Below are 23,469 nucleotides of genomic sequence, written 5' to 3'. Positions count from 1 at the left end.
ACTTTCAAAGCAACCTCAAGGCAATTTTGCTTTATTGTAAATTTGATTTGCTTAGTATTCAAATCAAAAGCATTGCTGTATTGTCAGGAAGCTGAGTCATTGTAAATGTGGAAAAATTATATATTCCGTGACCACGTTCTAGGTTCTGTTGTGCCTTTACTGAATTGAATTTCATTTAATTACAGAGAGTATCAACCACCAAGACTGCCGGCGCTCCATCTTACAGCAGATGGTCTAGCACTCAGCCACACCAGGTATAGTCCTAGAATATACTCAGAAATCGTTGGTATAAAACTGTGAAAAAGTTTGATTAAATGCATGCTTTCTTAAAGATAGTATAGTGTTGTTGGTCCCAATATAACCTGTGTTCACTCAAAAAAATGTGTCCATAATGTGATTTTTCTCTTGGTGGATCTTCCTGTGAATTTGGATAAGTGGGTTATCAGATGCTGTGCCCCTAAACTACTTTGAGTACTGCTGAGAGATGTGTGAACCTTGCGTGAAAGCACCAGCTTCCAAGCGGTACCTCCCATTGACTCCACAGTGGAGGTTGTGAACTCCCTGTCGGATTGTGGTTATACCTCTGCAATCTCCAACACTGTATTGTCACATCAGAACATCAGGTAGTCACTTTGCATTCAAACAGTGGTTAACATTAAAGCTCAAGTTACTTTGTAAGCATCATGAATGTTAATATGGTTTAACTAACTCAAAAATATGTGCAGATCTCTAGTTGCCTGTAGTTTAATAGTTGGAAATGTACTCCAGCACTGATGGGCAGAACAGGTCAATGCTTGAGTCATCTGTCATGGAGTAATATTGCCTCAATGTTTTCTCCAGTTCATGTTGTGTCACTACAATGATGTTTCATGAAATAAGACAGTGGGTTCAAAGTAATATGTATTAGAGATGTCTATTCTTGAGCTACATCTCCCAAGCCCATGGTCTTTAACACCACAAAGGAAAAGTGAACCATTGGTTAGGAACATTACCATCGGCATGTTCCTTTCCAAGTCACAGAACATCCTGATTTGGAAATACATCAGTGGTCTTTCATCATTGCTGGAACTCATCCAACAGCAGGATAGAAGGACTTTTACCAGAAAGACTGGAACACCTCAAAAAGGTGGCTCCCCGCCTTAAAGGCAGTGAATTGAAAACTGTGCATTTGTGGCATGTTATCATTCAACATTTATTTCCCTTTGCCCTTTATTGCATTTTGTACAAAATAATGACAAGTTTTACTGTATTTCTTTCCTTTTGCTCAAAGCACATTCACAACTGTTTACATACAACGGACGTATCATGGATACAAAATGTTAAATGATATTAGTAGAACAACAATTACAAAAATAATGAGAAGAATTATTAGATTCAAGTGAACCCCCTTAATCCAAAAAGACAACACAGGTCTTCCAGATCAATCACAAGTGATATCAGTATTGTCTTTTGTTCATGATCCTTGACTTTGAATTACATTTTCTATATGGAAATCTGTCGGACTGCTACCGAAAGAGACAATTTTAATCAATTGACTCCGTCCCAAAAGAAAAATGGGCAAAATCTACCATTCTTGGGTGTGAGTCACATTAAGACATTCCTTATTCCAGTATGGTCAATATTGAAGTAGAAATATGCCTTCAATCAATGTGGCATGTTTCCATCAGGTTAAATTTACTTTCAGCTGATGTGTTTCTTTGGATAAGGATGCTGCTCCACTCACTTAGTAATAAATTGTGTAGAATATCTTCTGGTTTCTCGTCAGACAAGAATTTTTCTTTTACAACTTGCATTTATTTTTATGCTTCATAAGCTGTGTATGTAGGAATAATGCTCTAGTGGGAACCCCACTGGAGTTCCCCACTGTGGTCCCTTGCTGATGAACAGCAAAATACTGAGGTTACATTTTAAACAGATGAGAATGAAAATCATTTCATTTAGTGATCTCAAGTCAGGCTTTTAGATAAACATTTATAGAAATAGTCATACAGGGGCTGGAACTCTCTAAACAAAGAAGAATGATTCTCACTACTTCAAGCAAGCAATTGACATGAAGTGTAACCCCAAAACTGTATGATCCTAGTCCACAATCTTCTGTCCATTGAAGTTAATGTTTGGAAAATTGTGGGAGTGGGAGTGGAGAATTTGTGCTATTTGCTGTAGGTGGAAGTAACACAGCAGATACAATTGACAAGGTAGCCAATAAAATCTAAAAGATTCCTTCAGCACAAATAAACATTATGGCATGTATCGGGTGGGCATCATTGAAAGGTACTTCAGATGTTGGTCCTAAGCCTCAGTTCATTTTAATTTTGTCTTTGTGTGAAATGAGGTATTTGGAGTTGTCTTTGCTAACATAAACATCCATGCATTTCTTGTTGTGTTATTGTTAATAATTAAATAATCAGATACAAAGTTGTTAAGAATTTACATAATTTGTATTAATCAAGTGGTGGTTAGTTGAAGGCAACGGCTTAGATGTAGCATGAAACTAATTACTGTTGGAAACGTTGAAGTGGTAGAATTGGGAACTGGAAAGAGAAACAAGCAATCTGCTGAGGAACTCGGTGGGTCGGGCAGTACCTGTGGGTGGGGGGAGGGCAAAGGAATTGTGGACATTTCGGGTCGGAGCCGCACATCAGGACTAAGACTTGAGGGGGAGATAACCAGTGTAAGAGGAGAGCAGGTGTGGTGAGACTGGAGCCAGGGGTGATTGGTGGGCTGGGGGGGGGTGACAGTGAAAGGTGATGGGCAGATCGAGCCAGGTAGGGGAGGGGTGGAGTCGGTAGACAGGAGCAGGTGGATGGTAGACACTAAAAAAGGAAAAAAAGAGGCAGATAGGGGAGGGGAAGGTGAAGGTCGAGACAGCTGCTGGAAGCTAGAAGCAGAAACAGAATGATCAAGGGAAATGGAATGAACAATTGGGTCTACCTCAGCTGTTCCTGGGGGACCCTCCAGTGAAGCCTCGTGGGAAGAAGGGGGTTCACTTTAGTGGGATAATACTATTGACCCCCAGTAGCCAGCAAGAATTAGCAGAGCAAATATGTAGGGAGATTGCAGATAGGTGCAGGAATAATAGGGTGGTAATAGTAGTTGGTATTAACTTCCCTAATATTAACTGGGTCTGGAGCAGGCTTTGTTCAGTGTGCGCAGAAAACATTTCTGAAGCAATATGTAGGTGGCCCACCCGACTTCCTCTTTGGAACTGCGATTGAGCAGGTGGCTGATGTGTCAGTCGGGCTGCACTTTGGGACCAGTGGCCATAATTTTAATAGTTTTAAAATAGTTGTGGAACAAAAAAAAAAGACCGATCCACAAGTTAAGGTTTTAAATTGGGGCAGGGAAATTTTAAAGGCATGAGCCAGGAACTTGCAAAGGTTGATTTGGAGAGGCTGTTACCAGGTAAAGGAACGTCTGGCAAATGGGAGCCTTTTAAAATGAGATAGGGAGAGTTTAGCACCAACATGTTCCTGTGAGAATGAAGATCAAGGCCAGCAGGAATGCTAGTTAATGAAGGATATCGAGGCTCTGGTCAGGAAAAGGAAGGAAGCACGTGTCGGGTTGTCAAGCCAATCCCCTGAGGAGGATAAAGGATGTTGGAGTACACTAACAGGGAAATCAGAAGGACAAAAAACGGGTTTGATCGCATGGGATCCAGGGTGAGCTGACCAGTTGGATACAAAATGGCTTTGTGGAAGGAATCAGAGGATGGCAGTAGAGGGTTGTTTTTCAGGCTCGAGGCCTGTGACCGTGGTGTGGCGCAATGATCAATGCTCGATTCCCTCTCGTTCGTCATCTATATTAACGATTTAGATGAGAATATCAGTGGCATGATGAGTAAATTTGTGGATGACACCAAAATTGATGGTGTAGTGGACATTGAAGATTGCCTAAGGTTACAAAAGGATCTAGATCCATTGGGAAAGTGCACTAAGGAATGACAGATGGAATTTAATTCAGACAAGTGTGAAGTGATATATTTTGTGAAGTTAAACCAGAGCAGGACATACACAGTGAATGGCGAGGCTCCGGGGTGTTGTAGAATAGAGAGTCGGAGTACATAATTGCACAATACATAGTTCCCTGAAAGTGGCAAAACAGATAGACAGGGCGGTGAAGAAGGTTTTTGCCATGCATGCCTTCATCGGACAGAGCAGTGAGTATGAGAGTTGGAACATCGTGTTACAGTTGTATAGGACATTGGTGAGGCTGCATCTGGAATATTGTGGTATTGGTATCGGTTTATTATTGTCACTTGTACCGAGGTACAGTGAAAAACTTGTCTTGCATACCGATCGTACAGGTCAATTCATTACACAGTGCAGTTACGTTGAATTAGTACAGAGTGCATTGATGTAGTACAGGTAAAAACAATAACAGTACAGAGTAAAATGTCACAGCTACAGAGAGAATGCAGCGCAATAAGGTGCGAGGTCACAACAAGGTAGATCGTGAAGTCATAGTCCATCTCATTGTACAAGGGAACCGTTCAATAGTTAATTCTGCCCAGTTCTGGTTGCCGTGCTATAGGAAGGATGTCATTAAGCTGGAGAGGGGGCAAAAATTCACAAGGATGTTGCTGGGACTGGAGGGCTTGAGTTATGAGGAGAGATTGGACAGGCCGGGACTGTTTTCCCTGGAGCGAAGGAGGCTGAGGTTATAGATATTTATAAAATCATGGGCATAGGTAAGGTGGTTGGTCAGTCTTTTTCCCAGGGTAGGGGAGTTCAAAACTAGGGGCATAGGTTTAAGGTGAGAGAGGAGAGATTTAAAGGGGAGCTGAGTGGCAAGTTTTTTCACCCAGAGGGTGGTGGTACATGGGACAAGATGCTGGAGGAAGTGGTAGAGGTGGGTATAATTACCATGTGTAAAAGCCATTTCGATAGGTACACGGACAGGAAAGGTTTAGGGGGATATTGTCCAAATGCAGGCAAATGGTAGTATGTCAGGAAGGCTCCTTGGTTGGTATGGATGAATTGGGCCAAGGGGTCTGTTTCTATGCTGTATCACTCTGTGACTAGACTAGCCTGCCCTGCCATTCAGTATGATCATGGTTGATCTGCTCCAGGCCTTATCTGTCTTAGTGTTCCAGATGCGCTGTAATGAATTAATATTGAGTGACCTTAAATATCTGCTCTATCAGTCTGGGTATGGTGAGGGTAATTTACGAAAGACAGCCAGACTTTTTCACTTCCTACTCCAATGACAAGCCCAGTTTATATTAGCAACATTTAAGAATTGTATTGATTTTCATAATATTTTTATTATAAGTAAACTATCTAGAGTATTGATGTGGTCATGCAATACTATGATTTACTCATTTACAATATGGCAAGAGAGTTGAAAAGAAACTTGTCAGAAATGTACTTTACAGAGCCATCAAGTGGCAGGAGCCTGCAAATACATGGTAATTATTAACAGCTAAATTGAATGGGGAACTTCGACAATTCATTTTAATAAATGTTCAAAGAAAAATACAAACAGAAGTCTTGAAAACAGAAAGATAATGTTTAGACAAATTAGTTCCTCTCTGTCATTAACTCCACACACTTGCCTTGGCATCTGTGGCCAAGACCCCAGTGTAAGTGGGGCCAGAATTGTTATAATCTGAAGGTGCAGTGTTTTTGTATTGTTTTGCACACACCTTATCCAACAACCAATGAAAAATATTTACACAGAATTACCATATAATGCACTGATAGTCACGTGCCTATTTTGTCTGAGTTGGTATCTTGTTTGAAGAAATGGAGATGATCTCCTTTCCTAACTCAACACTAATTCAAATAACTTTACCACATACCTGGATATTTTCATGGATTTTGGAAAGTACTCATATAGAAATGAGAAACTGAAGGACAATACTGTGGCCTACATTGATTACAAGGATACCCTTCATTGAATATACAGGCTTTTGCAAATGTCAAGTAGTCACAAGAGAACCATGTTCCAGTTTCGTGTAGGATCGTAGTGTCTAAAAACTAATCATAGGAATTTGGTTGTCATTTTGCCATTTTCCTTTATGAGTGTTGCAAGAGCACATAGCTGGTTATCCTGCAATGAAGGAGTCACCTGACTTCACAAAACCTTTCTACCATTTGCAAGACGCAAGTCGAGAGTGTAATGGAATATTTATTTGCTTGAATGAGTGCAGCTGAAGCAACACTCATCCAGGACAAAAAAAGAACTGACTTCTTTAGCTTCCCATCTAATCCAGTTAATATTTCCTTCCTCTAACACCAGTGTGCTGTGGCTGCTGTGAAGAGCATCCACTAATCAAGATTTTTCAACAGCATGCAGCAAACTTTGACCTTTACTACCCAGTAGGGCAAAGGCAACAATTGCATGGAATCAGCACTAGCTGTAAGATCCACTCTCAGTTGCAAACCACTCTGATTTGGAAATATCTCTGCACTTCTCCTTTGTATCTACGTCAAAACACCACAATTCCTTACCAAATTCACCTTGCCGTCCCGCCATGACTTTTAACTGCACTACATTACAAGTATTCAAAATGTGCATTGGTTTTTGTGTACAATGCAATTGAATTTTCTAAAAAGACCACTAACAACCTTCCTGAAATTAGATCTGGGTCCTCTGCATGTTTGACCAAATAAGCAGAAGCACTTGAGCTTGTGCTGTGATGGCAACCAGCTTGCAATGTCCATTTACCAAGTATTTAAGATCTGGGATGACGTGGGCCTTGCACACTGAAGGCGGTATTAATTAAAGGAGCCTGGCCATTTCACAGCCGCTACAGGGGATTCTGAAGTGCCCATCTACTCACTGGTAGGTATCATCCTTATCTTTTCATGGTGACTTATCAGTCCACTTCTCCTCACCCTAGAACACTTGCTTCCTTACATGTGACCACCTCCAAATTATCTCCTTTCCTCCTGAAAGGCTCTCATGATTGTCTCTCCAACAGTCATCTCACTGGCCCTTATTGATCACTGTTGAAAGCAACGTCTCCTTTCCAACCATTAATACAGTGAAACTTTCTCCCATCCCAACACCTTCACAACTTATCCCCATACCCACTTACTCTCTCTGCCGATTGTTTCTACAGAAGATTCTCAGAACACCACCCTCCCAGTACTGCTGCCCTCACCTCTTCTGATCATTGCAGTAGCGGCAACTATCATTCCATGCCGTCCATCACTCTCCTCCCTCACAATTGCCTCTATAGGAGGATCCTGTCTATACCTCTCACTGCCTTGACGAAGCAGCCAGCATAATCAAAGACCCCCACCCACCCAGATCATTCTCTCTTTTCTCCTCTTCCATCAGGTAGAAGCTACAGAAGCCTGAGGGCCCGTACCACCAGACTTAAGGACAGCTTCTACCCCACAGCGATAAGACTATTCAACGGTTCCCTTACACGATGAGATGGACTCTGACCTCACGATCTACCTTGTTGTGACCTCGCACCTTATTGCACTGCACTTTCTCCGTAGCTGTGACACTTTACTCTGCACTGTTACTGTTTTTACCTGTACTACATCAATGCACTCTGTACTAACTCAATGTAACTACACTGTGTAATGAATTGACCTGTACAATCGGTATGCAAGACAAGTTCTTCACTGTACCTCGGTACAAGTGACAATAATAAACCAATACCTTTGTCCCTCCAAATGACCACAGCAGACTTCACCCTCTTAACCAAACCTCCCCACACCAAGCACTAATTGCTTCCACGGCAGGATTATCTTCATAGTCTCACAATTCCCTGTGGTCTCCCGCTCCTCTTGGGTTTCTTTGCTCTCTGCCTCCAGTCCTTTCCTGCCCGATCTCCTTACTCCAAATCCAACCTGGCCCCACCTTGTTCTTCTGCAATTTTCACTATGAAAGTGGTGGGAGATCATGAAAAAAAGACCTTGGTGTATCTTTGCAATGTCTGTTCTATCTCACATGATGCATTTGGCTTTGTCGCACTGCAAAATATCCAAAGGTGAGGCTGCACACAAAACTGATGCTGGCCCTCCTGCAGAATGTTTTAAACATGTGAATGTAGGCATTTTATTATTTTGACCTCACTATATGGAACAGTCTTTGATAACTTCAACAAAGGACCAGTCCTTCTTGCTACCAAAGAACCCTCTAACTAATTGCAAATCTCTTTTAACATCAGGGTGGCAGGTAGACCTGGAAAGCAACGCGTAAATCTATAATGTTGCACTTTTGGCTATGTCGTCAGAGAGTCTATTGATCTGAGGTTGTCCTGTTCTTTCTCAACTCTGACTCAAATATTCAAGAATAAAAGCAATAAATTGCTGGAAATACTCAGGAGTTCAGGCAACATCTGTGGTGAGAAAGATAATGAAGATTATGGGGCTTTGTTTCAGAACCAGGGGCAGGAAAAAGGTAGTTAATCCTTTGAGGCTGTTCTTTCATTTCAAAAGGTCTTTCAATGTGTGTCGTCAATACTGCAATTGGGGAAATGTAGCATGCAGAAAGGACACGCGTGAAAGTGGCTAGACTTCAAAAGAATTTCATTTTCTGTAAAGCACTTTCAGCTTCTGAAAGGTACTAAAGAAATATAAGTAATTTTTTAAAAAAATGACCAGATTAGAACATATGGAGATGTTTTCCATGGCAAACAATATTAGAACATAAAACATAGAATAGCACAGCACAGAGGGGGCCCTTTGGCTCATGATGTTGTGTCAACCTATATAAACCTACTCCATGATCAATCTAACCCTTCCCTCCTATACAGCCCGTAACCCTCCATTGTTCTTACATCCATGTGCCTATCTAAGAGTCTTTTAAATATCCCTCTTGTATCAGCCTCCACAACCACCCCCTGCAGTGCGTTCCAGGCACCACCACTCTGTGTAAAGACCCTACCTCTGACATCTCCCCTAAACTTTCTTCCACTTAAATGGATGTCCTCTGGTATTGGCCATTGCCGCCCTGGGGAAAAGGTGCTGGCTGTCCACTCTATCTATGCCTCATAATCTTATATACCTCTATCAAGTCACCGCTCATCTTCCTATGCTCCAAAGAGAAAAGCCCTGGCTTGCTCAACCTGTCCTAAGACATGTTCTCTCATCCAGGCAGCATCCTGGTAAATCTCCTCTGCACTCTCTCTAAAGCTTCCACATCCTTCTTATGGTGAGGCTCTTTAATAGTGTGGAGCCATCAAAGTCAAGTCAAAATCAAAGTTAAGTTTATTGCCATATGCACAAGTACATGTGTGCACAGGTGCAATGAAAAACTTGCAGCGTCATCACATAGTATCATATAAGCAGCATTCACAAGAAAAACATAAATTAGATACAATATTTACAAGAAAGAACACAATTAGAACAAATAAAGTCCAATTTAGTGTAAAGTGATCAAAGTGGTCATAGTGCTGCTAAACTCCAGTGATCTTGTGCCGGTTGGTTCAAGAACCAAACAGTTGAAGGGAAGTAGCAGTTCTTGAACCTGGTGGTGTGGGACTTCAGGCTTCTGTACCTCCTGCCCGATGGTAGCTGTGAAAAGATGGCATGGCCTGGATGGTGGGGATCTTTGATGATGGATGTTGCCTTCTTGAGGCAGTGCCTCCATTAGATACTTTTGATGGTGGGGAGGGATGTGCCCGTGATGTATTGGGCAGAGTCCACTACTCTCTGCAGCTTCCTGTGCATTCGAATTGCCGTATCAGACGGTGAAGCAACCCATCAGGATACTTTCAACAGTACATCGGTAGAAGTTTGTTCAAGTGTTCAGTGATAAGTCGAACATCCTTAACCTCCTAAGAAAGTAAAGACGCTGGTGTGGTTTCCTTTCAATTGCTGGACCCAGGACAGGTCATCTGATAAGCTAATGCCAGGGATTTAAAGCTGCTGACTCTCTCCACCGCTGATCCCCCAACATAGATTGGTGCACGTTCACCCTCCTTCCCCTTCCTGAAGTCAATAATCAGCTCTTCAGTTTTACTGACGTTGAGTGAGAGGTTGTTGTTGTGGCACCTCTCAACCAGTTATCCTAGCTCGCTCTGGTAAGCTGACTCATCAATGGTGTCATCGGTGAACTTGTATATGGCATTGGAACTGTACTTAGCCACACAGTCATGTGTGTATAGAGAGTAGAGCAGGGTGCTAAGCACGCAGCCTTGAGGTGCACCTGTATTGATGGTCAGCCAAGAGGAGATGTTGTTACCGATCCTCACTGATTGAGGTCTGCCGATGAGGAAGTCGAGTATCCAGTTACAGAGGGAGGTACAGAGGCCCAGGTCTTGAAGCTTGATGATGAGTTTGGAAGGGATGATCGTGTTGAACACTGAGCTGTAGTTGATGAACAGCAGCCTGACGTATGTGTTCCTGTTGTCCAGATGGTCCAGAGCAGAGTGAAGAGCCAGAGAAATCGCATCTGCTGTTGACCTGTTGTGGTGGTAGGCAAATTGGAGTGAATCTAGGTCGTCTCTGAGGCAGGAATTGATTTGCACTATAACTAACTTCTCGAAGCACTTCATTACAGTTGATGTAAGTACCCCTGGATGGTAGTTATTGAGGAAGGTCACCTTGGTCTTCATGGGCACTGGTACAATAGATGCCTGTTTGGAGCAGGTGGGAACCTCAGACCACAGAAGTGAGAGTTTGAATATGTCCATAAATACTTCGGCTAGCTGGTCTACACAGATCTTTAGTACTTGGCCAGGTACGCCATCTGCACCAGACACCTTTCATGGAATCACCCTATTGAAGGATGCCCGGACGCCAGCCTCAACGACTGAGATTACAGGGTCATCCAGAGATGTCAGGGCTCATTCAAGTAGTGGAGGAATACCCAAATAATACACTGTGTCAGTTAAAACTGCCCAGTAATTGGGTGACACCCATTGTTCCGGTTCCCAAAGCAAATAAAACTGTCTGGTTTTGTGGAAATTATAAGTTAACCCTCAATTGACTTTTGGATGGCAAACAATTTGCTTTGCGCATGTCACAGGGTCCTTATGCCAAATTGGCAGTGGCTGAGGTCCCACACATTGGCACAGTTAAATGTGGATAAAGAAAGCCAACACTATCAAACAATTAACACTCATGAAGGGCTTTATACATGAGTTACTTTTTGGTGTGAAATCATCACTCAAACTCGTTTCAGGGCACAACTTTGTCAGTAACCATGATAATGGCTTGATTGCAACTTCTACAGAAGAAAATCCCTGAATACTTGAGATGTTCAGGAGTTTCATAACCACAACATTGAAGGTTTGTGTAGAATGTAGTAGTTTATTTGCACAAGATTGAACACAAAGTAGAAGGTGAGGTCAAATATCACTGAACGTGCATCCTTTTTCAGTATGATTCAAAGTCATCTCTGGTTTTTGCTTGATCTCACAACCGTATTGACAGCGATACATCAACCATTGAAGGTGGAACCATGCAGAGAAAGGAACGGCAGAATGTGTGCAACCTTGACGCAAGAAGTCTCAGTCGTGAATCTCTGCTGGTGCAGTGTGATGTGCCATGTACTGAAGTTCATGTGCGATACCTTTAATAACGGTTTGGGCCAGTGATAAGCTGCATTATGCATAATGGCCAGGAACGAGCCATTGTTGGTATATTTATACACACTAACACTGGGCAAAAAAACTCTGCTCAGATTGAGAAGGAGGCACTAGCAATCATATTTGGGATCATAATGGTTTGAGTTAAAATATTGCGATCGTGCACCATCACTGAATGTACTATGGAAAAACTGAGATCCATTTTTCCAAATTATGGTCTTCCAGAGATACTATATCAGATAATGGTCCACAATTTCATTTTGTGCCATTTATGACCAAACAGCACTTCATATCTCCTTACCATCCAGCCTTGGAGTATGTAAGAAATTTTGACATTAATTGAAAGCAGCACCAAAGAAGAATGCTCTGGAAAGCTGATCAAGTATTACTATGAATCATTGATGCACAGATTTTCTTCTGAGCTATAGATCGATGTCCAACTCCACTACCAGTTACATTCCTGCAGAGATACTGATGCACAGAAGATTTAGGGCATGCTTGCATTTGATTCAACTAAATCCAGAAGGGATGGTGGTAAAAAGACATGAAGCAAATTAAGCATCAGAACACATGCTGTAAAGAGAAGCAGTTGAGATTACGTGATTAGTGCTGAGACCTCAAGGTGGGTTGGAGATGAGAAGGTGGAATATCAAAGAGATTGTGGTGATATGTACAGTTCCAAAAATTGCCTTGGAAATGTCAAATTAGTTTCAGTCCTTTTAAAGGGAGAAGCAGTGTAGAAGATGTAAACATGTGCAATGTCATTTGTGATGGATTTGATCATGTCCGCCTTAGGAGATTCTCAGATAAACCAGACACTGCCTTTAAACTTCTCCTTTTAGAATTTTCCAAGTATTATTCTGTACTGTCTCTGTTTTGTACTAAAACCAATAAGGACACTACAATGGTCGAAGGGTAAGTGTTATCCAGGACGTCCTCCTTCAGAATATTACCATGGAATCTCTTATGTCAATGTGAGCAAACACACAAGGTCTTGGATTAATAAGGCTTGAATGATAACCTTTTAGCTTGTTAACAAGAGTACTATCACTGTGTTAAGACTAATACTGAAGGTAAGCTCACCAATTCGGAATTAACAGTGACGAGCCGTGTTGAAAAGGGGCATTGGTTAGGAACTGGGTTACAACCCCAAACATTGATTCTCCAGTCTATAATTCCATTGGTTTGTGTGATTGATGAATGGAGCTTATAGCTTGAATCCACCAGTGTCACATGTATAAGTTTAAACAGGCTCTCCTTTGTCTTGCCTGACTGGTTCAATACTATACTGAACAGTTATTTTCTGCATCACCCTGTTATTGATTTGTCTGATACCAAAGCAGGTGACACCACATAGTCTGTTCACAGCACAGACTGTAAATTGTTCCTATTGACAGACAAACCAATTCTCCCTGCTGAATGTGTTTGTCAGCAACCCCCAGAAATGACAGATTGTGTTTCATCCATGAGGGTATTAAAAGCAAAAGTGTTAACACATTTTAAAAGAGATTTTAACACCTGAGGTTTGTCAGCCTCACAGTGTGCTTGCACCATTCATTCAATATCGAATGTGTCTGTATGCAAAATGTAATGCCTGTTTTATCCTTCTTGTTATGATTATCCTATATTTTGTTGACGTGGGTTTTTCCCCCTTGCATTGTCAGGATTGTTTTCTCATCATCCAACTGTAATCACCATTTCCTTCTCATGCATTGAAAGCAGGGTAGCATCAATTGCTCCGTTCTCTGGCAGTCAGATCTCCAAACATTAATTTGTGTTCCTGTTGCTCTGGATCTTACAGTTAATAGCGCAGGATCTCTTTTGATGATCTATTTCAGGGGCAATCCATTGCAAATCAGTGCAAGTCACAGAGAACTGTGCATCACAGTTTTACAAGGACCTTTCTGGCAGCTCACTGTGGTTCACAAATATCTCATGCAGAGATCTAATGATCAGTTTTAACCAATGAGATCTAGCTTGCTGTAAGAAAAACATGTGCAAAGCTAAGGCAGGCACTTGATTAAATAATTGGAAATGTAAACAGTATATCTAAACCAAAAGTGGCAATAATATAAGTAGTCAGATAATTTTGAAGTTCTGTGCTGCTGTCTGTGAACTTTGAAGACATGGCTTCAGGTGGGACGATCAGCAATTCCTTCAGTGTTGAAATAAGTCATTAAACTGGTGAAATTGGGCAGGTAGGTAATAAAATTAGATGGGATGTTATTAAACTTGCTTACCGCCACAACCACGCCAGATTTTTGACTTAAGTTGTGTGGTAATACATTAGTTAAAGTAAAACTGATATTCTTAACTATTTGCTGATTACCAACATGAGTTCAAAGAAAGACCTCTGTATTCTTGATATCCAGTACTGCTGCAGAGAGGAATGATATTCTGTTTTGATTAGTGCAACCCACTGCATTTGCCAAACTGGCACATTCAATGCAATCCCCAAAAATTACTTTTCCCACTTCTGCCAGCCACCTCATTATGGAAAAGGGCTACTCATTGAGGATCAATTCTGTTGGTCCTGTGCCTGCCCAAATTGTATTACTAATGCAGCTCGCTCTGAGTAAATGTTCAGGTCAGGGGTACAAACACAGGCCTTTCAGATGTCAGGGGCAAACAGTGTAGTAGGTTCAATTTAGGAGTAAATAAAGCAGGCAGCCAATAACAAAGAACGTGTCTGGGATAGGGAGGCAATTAGCAACCATTGGAAGAGACGTATGGAAAAACTTCTCAACAGAGACTCTGTCCTTGACTTCATCCCACAATACACCACCTAGTTGCGTCTTGATGCCAGTCTAGAGACACAAGTGATAGATAGGCTTGATGTCAACTGTTAAACAATGAGGCTTCATAGAACATAGAACGTAGAACAATTACAGCACAATTCAGGCCCTTCGGCCCACAAAGCTGTGCCGAACATGTCCCTACCCTAGAAATTATTAGGCTTACCCATAGCCCTCTATTTTACTCAGCTCCATATACCAATCTTAACAGTCTCTTGAAAGAGCCTATCATATCAGCCTCCACCACCGTTGCCGGCAGCCCATTCCACGCACTCACCACTCTCTGAGTAAAAAACTTACCCCTGACATCTCCTCTATATCTACTCCCCAGCACCTTAAACCTGTGTCCTCTTGTGGCAACCATTTCAGCCGTGGGGAAAAGCCTCTGACTATCTACCCTATCAATACCTCTCATCGTTTTATATACCTCTATCAGGCCCCCCCTCATCCTCCGTCTCTCCAAGGAGAAAAGGCAGAGTTCCCTCAACCTGCTTTCATAAGGCATGCTCCGCATCCCAGGCAGCATCCTTGTAAATCTCCTCTGCACCCTCTCTATGGCTTCCACATCTTTCCTGTAGTGAGGCGACCAGAACTGAGCACAGTACTCCGAATGGGGTCTGACCAGGGACCTATATAGCTGCAACAATACCTCCCGGCTCCTAAATTCAATTCCCCGATTGATGAAGGACAATACACCATATGCCTTCTTAACCACAGAGTCAACCTGCGCTGCCACTTTGAGCGTCCTATGGACTCGGACCCCAAGATCCCTCTGATCCTCCACGCTGCCAAGAGTCCTACCATTAAGACTATATTCCGCTAACATATTTGACCTACCAAAATGAACCACTTCACACTTATCTGGGTTCAAGCAGACAGAATCCTTGCTGAAATTCTAAAACTTGATGGAGAGGAATTTCAGACACAAATTCATTTCCCAAGTCTGGAAAGAGGAGAACTTTCCTGGGGGCCTCAATATTTATGAACTTCTTCAAGAAAAAGGGACAAATCCATTTGCAGTAAATACAGAGGGGTTTCTTTACTGTCCATCACAGGGAAAGTCATCATTGGGTCTTCCTCAGTTGTGGCCTCCCAGTAACCAGAATTGCTCCCCAAATCATAATGTAGTTCTGACCATTTAGTGGCAAAATGCACATATCCTCCACTGCATATCAACTATGATATTACAAATGTCTTTGATTCTGTCAACTGAGATGGACTGTGGAGAATCTTTCTCAAATTTGGCTGCCGTCAGAAATTCGTCTCCTCCCTTCATTTGCTCCACCTTGGCATGCAAACCGTGAGTCTAAAAAATGGGTCCACAGACAAAACCTCAGCATAACCACAATCAAACAAGTGAAAATCAAAGAAAAATTTCCAGATGCTGGAAATCTGAAGTTTTGGACCTTTGGTGGAGGATATTTAGAGGAACTGTAGGCCCATCACATCCCTTCTGTTCAGACCCATCATACTCTCATCATATTGATACGGGGAAAGTGTACACATTTCACATTAGCAAAGGATTATTGCCTGAGGAGGCTACCAAGCTCAATGGAAGCTAAGACAACAGACTAAATGGCATATACAGGGCTGAATGCAGATCACCCCAGTGATAGGATGCTCTGCTTGCAGTGCCTGAGTCATCAGCAGCCTGTATTGGGTTCCTTGCATTTTATGTTTCATCAACTGATCAACTGTAGTTGAGCATTGATTTATCTGTTAACAGTGACATTGGGAAACTTTGTGATGAACTGTCAGGCAGCTTGAGCAGAGCTGTTCCTGTCAGTTGGACCCAGCCACCGCAGGGTATTATGCTGTCATAGCCGGTCACTTTTGTAATACTGTGCCCTCAAATCCTCCTCACCACTTTTTTTGCAGGTATGCTACAATTCTGTACTATACTTACATTTCTGGGAAGTGGCACACAGAAAATAAATAGTTGCAACCACTATTATATCACTGCCTTCACTTCAGGAACCAACAAACACAGGTTTTGAGCAGTGAGTCCTGAGTTAAATCCTTGAGTTTTTTTTATTGCGCATGTATTGAAATACCTTCTGAGTCTCTCCTAATGCTCCAAACATCTTTACATCCTTCTCTGACACTTCCTTTGAATTATCTGAATCCCTTTAAGTTTCACTTACACAGTTTTCTGTGCACGTTATTAATGTGCTTCCCGCGCACATCACACTTGATGATGTGCATTATTATGACAATGAACTGACAATGGTAGATAACATGCATTCAGCATACCATGGTGGTTGAGCACCGAAGCTGTTTTAAACTCTTTTGGTGTAAATTACACTCCTATCATCACTTTCCTTATGTCTGAATTCCCAGGATACCCACATCATACCATTTTATTCGGATGCTCCATAATTTCCATATGTTCTGTCATCTTGCCCACATGCAGTGATGGTGCCCAAGTGCATTGAACATTATGTGATGACTCTCCTGTACTCATTTGGATAGGTGAGCTTATTTACTTCTCATGCACCATCTGCTCTCTCAGAGGAAGACAAATTGTCACCCTCCAGCAAATCTGATGAGCACCTCTCACTGGAGTACCAACTGTCATTGTTCTACTAGAAGCTGATGCTAGTAGTGATACATGCTTCAAGAGAAGTACAAATAAAATTCAAGAGAAATCAAAAAGAAAATTACTGGAAGAATAGGAGGCATATGGAGGAATTTAAAGTAGAGGGATATGTGGGAGGAAGGGGTTAGATAGTCTGAGGTTTAAAGGTTGGCACAACATTGTGGGCCGAAGGGCCTGTATTGTGCTGTACTGTTCTATGATTCTATTTGTTAACAGTGATGAAGAAATTGAGATCACAAATGCCCATTGTTCTAAGCTTGGCCTGATCAGTGGTCTTGATGAAGAAATATTTCTGGCAGTAGTATATACAGGCCTGTACACATGTAACATAAACGCAAGTACGATGCCATAATCCAATACTATATTGGTGAACTTCAGGGCATTCACAGGAAACCCGATCTGCTGAATAATTCTGGCATTTGTTTTTATTATACAATTTGCTTTTTTTTCTAAGCATATTCCTTATTCCCTGTAGAAATGTCCAACAAATATGCTTTACACTGACCTAAAGTAACAGTGGGGTTCCATATAGATTTGCATTATTGAAATAGCTGGATTGATTAAAGATACAAGGACTGCTGGATAATGCCAATTGCATTTATGGGATTAGTAGTGATTAGGCAGTTGACAACGTTCTGAGGCTGGTACCACCCAATTTTAGGGGATCAAATACAAGATAAAACTGTGAGCCTTAAGCAAATCCAGTAAAGACAACATTGGCTCTGATGTTAAATCACAGATGCAGGACTTGGATCTTCCAAAATTCTGAAAGCTCAGCGAGGAGACTACACGGTTATGCATTGGTGTGAATGATTTATCCAGATTATTGTAGATTTACTTTCCAAACTAAAGTAGGTTAGTTTGTGGCATGTGAAATTCACACCAATGAAACACATAAAAACATCCACATCAACAATAAACAGTTGAATAAAGTTAATTCACATTTATGATACTTTGCAATTTTTTCATTGAGCATTACAGAAAATATATAATCATTGAAAAAGTGAATGGCTCCTATGAGTTAGTATCTGTATGTTCACTGATAAAAGTGACATAACATTATTTTCATCAGGGATGGACTGCATATGGCAGACCTTTTCCTGAAGGTCCTTGTAGAAAGTATGTCTTTCACTGCTCCTGCAACCCGTCCAGGAGCTAATTACTTACAATCTGTCCAGTGCATTGCTATAGTATACATTAGAGTCAATGCACATATAAAATGTTTGTATTTTGGGGGCTGTCATCTATCAGAGATAACACAACACACAGATCCACTTATCCCATCATCTTTGTGCCACAATTATTATGTCTCTGTTTGGTGTTTATATCACTGGTCTACTGGGAATTTTAATTCATTTTGGGGATTTAAGTCTTGCTGGAAATGCCAACTATTATTGCCTTAACTGCCCTTGAGGAAGTGGTGGTGCAGCACATTAGTGCAACCTGGTGCCTCACAGCTCCAGCGACCAGGGTCCAATCCTGACACTGGTGCTGTCCTGAATGGAGTCTGTACCTTCTCCCTGTGATGGGAACAACAGGGAGAATATAATAGGATTACTGTAGGACTGGGTACATGGGTGCTTGATGATCAGTATGGACTCAATGGGCTGAACATCCTGTTTCCATGCTATTTGTCCATAAACGTCTTGAGTGGTGAAGTCCTTCTGGTGAAGGTAATTCCACTGTGCTGTAGTGGAAGGAATTCCGGAACATGTACCAAGCAATGATGTAGCAGCAGTGATTACATTTTCAAATCGAGATATTGTGTAAGTGACTTGAGGGAGTTTGCAGGTCATTGTGTCCCCATGGTTTCCATGCATCTGTGTGCTTGTCTTTCTTGGTGTTAGAGCTTGTGGATTTAGTAGTTGCTGCAGGAGTGGCCTGGATCAGTAACTGCAGTGCATTTTGTAGATAAGATACTCTGCAGCAATTGTGCACTGACGGTGGGGGGAAATAAATGTTCAAAGTGGTTGATGGGGTGCCGATCAATTCGACCGGGGTATCCAGAGTGGAGTTGATTCAGCTCTACAAAAACTTTGGTTAGACCACACTTAGAGCACTGTGTCCAGTTCTGGTCGCCTCGTTATCGGAAGGATGTGGAAGCGTTGGAAAGGGTGCAGAGGAGATCTACCAGGACGCTGCCTAGTTTAGAGAGTATGCATTATGAGGAGAGACTAAGGGAGTTAGGGCTTTACTCTTTGCTGAGAAGGAGGATGAGAGGAGACAGGATAGAGGTGTACCAAATATTAAGAGGAATAGATAGAGGGGACAGCCAGCGCTTCTTTCCCAGGGCACCAATGCTCAAGACAAGAGGGCATGGCTTTAAAGTAATGGATAGGAAGTCCAAGGGAGATATCAGAGGAGGTATTTTTTTACCCAGAGAGTGGTTGGGGCATGGAATGCGCTGCCTGTGGCGGTGATGGAGGCAAGTACATTGGTCAAATTCAAGAGATTACTGGATAAGCATTTGGAGGAATTTAAAATACAGCGATATGTGGGAGGATGGGGTTAGATAGTCTTAGGTGTGGTTTAAAGGTTGGCACATGGTGGGCCGAAGGGTCTATATTGTGCTGTATTGTTGCTATGATTGATGTCACAGTTATTTAGGGAATATTCCATCATGCTCCCGACTTGTGGCTTGTACGTGGTGTAGTGGATGACAGGAGTCCGACCGTTCTCCTCTCTTGAAGGCTTCTCATTTTTCCTTCACTGTTTTACTTGGCAATCTTTGATTGCCAGATTCTTTTCAATTAATTGAAATTAGTTATTTATAACATTTAATTTACCCTAGACTGTTTTCTTAACCTTTCTAAATCTAATGATGTTGAAATCACCCCTTTCAAATCCTTTCCAATGAAGGATACCCTCTGAACTCAATCCTGCCTTGTTATCTTTCTCTTTGGGCTGAAAGCATATTAATCAAGCAAGTTTTATGGCATACCCCGTTGTGTCCTTTATTTTTCCAGTTCATGTTGAAACTATTGAAATCTTTCATTAATGTGCCTGTAAAATTCTGGCATCTTTCTGCAACGTTCCCAGAACTTTTCTCTTCTACTACCTTCCTACTTTTTATTCGCCTACAGAATGTAGAGGTCTGTGAAAATTTGGAACTCTGTTCCTTGGTGTGCTGTGAGTCCTTAATCAATGTGTGTGTTTGGAACTGGAGATAAATTTTTATATGGGGTTGGATGCCAAGGTGCATTTGAAGCATAGGATCACCTCCAATCTTACTGAATAACTCGAGGAGCTGTAAACTCTACTCCTGTTCATATTTACTATAAAGTCCTAATAAATTTAGCAGTCTAATAGATATTCCTTCCATACTTAATTCTCACCAAATTAGTTCTTTGACCTTCAAATATATTTTCTCTTTTGAATGCTGTAACAGTAGTCTTTGATCATTTCTGCCACCGTTTCTCATTCCATATCATTTCTAAATACGTTGTAGCCAAGAGTATTGTGTTCATTCTCCTGATTGAGTCAGCTCTTGGCTATGACTACAAATGATAATCCTACAATTGTCGGCACAACATCATGGACTGAAGGGCCTTGTACTGTGGCTGTAATGTTCTCTGTTCTACGTGCTTGCTTTGCCCCAATGCTCACCAACCTGACAGACTATAGCCAACTAATCACAGCAAGTCCAAACCCATCTCAATTTATCTTTCATTTCCCTTTTGTCTGATCTCCCCTAATTTAAATACTCTTCACAGTAAGGCGATTTATCTCTCCCAGTTCTCTTTGCACCCTTTTATCACTGGTCCTAATCTTAAATTTATGCAGTTTCCCTTTCCTTCTCCGCCATCCCACCACCCATTTTATTAAATTACATCCACAACGCTATTACAGCGCCAGAGACCCGGGTTCAATTCCGACCACTGTCCGTAAGGAATTTGTAACGTTCTCCCCGTGTCTGCGTGGGTTTCCTCCGGGTGCTCTGGTTTCCTCCCACATTCCAAAGACGTACAGGTTAGGAAGTTGTGGGTGTGCTATGTTGGCGCCGGAAGCGTGGTGACACTTGTGGGCTGCCCCCCAGAACACTCAACGCAAAAGGTGCACTTCACTGTGTGTTTCGATGCACATGTGACTAATAAAGATACCTTATTAGTTATCCTCACAGCAAGGTCTCAGCGTTGTGTTGCAACCTTTCTCATTTTATGCTCTTCAACTCTGCAAGTATAATTGCTTGCTCTAAGACTTTTATACTATTTCTTCAGTAATTAATTTTACTGTCCCTATACATTATCACATGGAACTGGATGCAAGACAGTGGTGACTATCTTTTGAGCTCCTGGTCTTCAATTTCTTCCCTGGATCCAGAAATCACTGTAGGACCTCAACCACTTTCATACCTATGTCATCAGTTCCTACGTAAATCTCTGGCAGCTTCTTTTCAACATCTGCTTCTTCAGTGACCGCCTACTGGCTTGGCTATTCTACTGGAATTTACAAAGAAATGGTTGTTCCATCCATTCTCTCTGAAAAACTATCAGTCACCTGGTTATCTTTCAGAATATTAAATCCAATAACTATATTTCTCATCTGGAATAAAAAATTTCTGCTTTCTGATTTGGAGCTGTAGAAAGATGCCTGAGTTCCTTAAAATTTTAAGAAGGTTCCATGAGAGAAAAGTGGCATTTTATTCTCACTTCTCATTTTTTTATTGTCAATCCATACTCAGCATGGAAACCTTTCTGCTTTTTAGTATCATTAATCAGACTCAGGTTTATTATCAGTGAGGTATGTTGTGAAATGTGTTGGTTTGTGGCAGCAGTACAGTGCAAGACGTAAAAATGACTATAAATTACAAAATAAATAGTGCAAAAGAGGAATAACGAGGTAGTGTTCATGGACCGTTCAGAAATCTGATGGCGGAGGGGAAGAAGCTGTTCCTGAATTGTTGAGTGTGGTTCCTCAGGATCCTGTACCTCCTTCCTGATGGCAGGAACGAGAAGAGGGCATGTCCTTGATGGTGAGGGTCCTTAGTGATGATGCAACCTTCTTGAGGCACCGGCTCTCGAAGATATCCTCACTGAGGAGGGTTGTGCCCGTGATGGAGCTGGCTGAGTCTACAACCCTCTGCTGCCTCTTGCGATCCTGTGCATTGGAGCCTCCATACCAGGTGCTGATGCAAACAGTCGGAATACTCTCCACTGTGCATCTATAGAAATTTGCAAGAGTCTTTAGTGACGTACCAAATCTCTTCAAACTCCTAACGAAGTAGAACTGCTGGTGTGCCGCCTTCGTGATTGCATCAATGCGTTGGGCCCAAGATAGATCCTCTGAGATGTTGACACCCAGGAACTTGAAGCTGCTCACCCTTTCCACCGCTGACCCCTCAATGAGGACCGGTGTGTGTTCTCCCGTCTTCCTCTTCTTGAAGTCCACAATCAGTTCCTTGATCTTGCTGACGTTGAGTGCGAGGTTGTTGTGACACCACTCAACCAGCCGATCTGTCTCACTCCTGTACGCCTCCTCATCTCCATCTGAGATTCTGCCAACAACAGTGGTGTCATCAGCAAATTTATCGATGGTGTTTGAGCTGTGCCTTGCCACACAGTCATGAGTGTAGAGAGAGTAGAGCAGTGGGCCAAGCACGCATCCTTGAGGTGTGCCTATGTTGATTATCAGTGAGGAGGAGATGTTACTACCGATCCGCAATGACTGTGGTCTCCAGATAAGGAAGTGGAGGATCCAGGTGCAGAGGGAGGTACAGAGGCCCAGGTTTTGAAGCTTGTTGATTAGTACTGAGGGGATGATGGTGTTGAATGCTGAGCTGTAATTGATAAACAGCAGCTTGACGTATGTTTTGCTGTTGTCTAGATGCTCCAAAACCGAGTGGAGAGACAGTGAGATTGCATCCACTGTGGACCTGTTATGGCGGCAGGCAAATTGCAGCGGGTCCAGGTCCTTGCTCAGGCAGGAGTCAATTCTAGCCATGACCAACCTCTCAAAGCACTTCATCACAGTAGATGTGAGTGCTACTGGGCAATAGTCATTGAGGCAGCTCACCCTGCTCTTCTTGGGCACCGGTATGATTGATGACCCCTTGAAGCAGGTGGGAAACTCTGACTGCAGCTTTCAGTTTTTATTCATCTATTTTTTTTGTGTCAAAAGCAACACACAGAATATCAGCCCCAGTGTACTTTGCCTCGTGGAATAAATGCTCCTCCCTTTTAATGCCTGATTTCAGGCAACACTCGATAAAGAAGGAAGAAATTGGTCAGGGACAGGGATATGTTCAAAATGGCAAACAGGGACAACCCTCCTGCCCAATAACCAGGCACAGTAGTGTAGCGGTTAGCGGTTCAATTCCTGCTGCTGTCTGTAAGGAGCTTATACGTTCTCCCCGTGTCTGCGTGGGTTTCCTCCGGGATCTCCGGTTTCCTCCCACGTTCCAAAGATGTATGGGTTAGGAAGTTGTGGGCGTGCTATGTTGGCGCTGGAAGCGTGGCGACACTTGCGGGCTGCCCCCAGAACACTACGCAAAAAGATGCATTTCACTCTGTGCTTCGATGTACGTGTGACTAATAAAGATAGCTTATCTTAGTTGTCTAGAAGTGTGCATATTTTCACTA

At 42.2% G+C, this 23,469-nt stretch overlaps 1 protein-coding gene across 6 annotated transcripts in view; it reads left to right on the top strand.

Moving 5' to 3' along the window:
• The window catches only part of LOC127570293 (RNA-binding motif, single-stranded-interacting protein 3), a 950,275-nt gene that overhangs the window by 27,181 nt on the left and 899,625 nt on the right, over window positions 1–23,469 (top strand). For 3 of the 6 annotated variants that reach the window (XM_052015698.1, XM_052015692.1, XM_052015697.1), the window contains exon 1: window positions 190–254. The exons of 2 other annotated variants lie outside the window; for them this stretch is intronic. The gene's annotated coding sequence lies outside the window, so the exon portion shown is untranslated. Of the gene's footprint in view, window positions 1–189; window positions 255–23,469 lie in introns of those variants that run through there. One more of the 6 variants, XM_052015695.1, reaches the window with a different exon arrangement.

The sequence above is a fragment of the Pristis pectinata genome, chromosome 5, assembly GCF_009764475.1.
Source record: "Pristis pectinata isolate sPriPec2 chromosome 5, sPriPec2.1.pri, whole genome shotgun sequence".
Classification (NCBI taxonomy): Eukaryota; Metazoa; Chordata; class Chondrichthyes; order Rhinopristiformes; family Pristidae; genus Pristis; species Pristis pectinata.
Note: the sequence above shows the minus strand (reverse complement) of the source record. Positions and strands in the feature narration are given on the sequence as shown.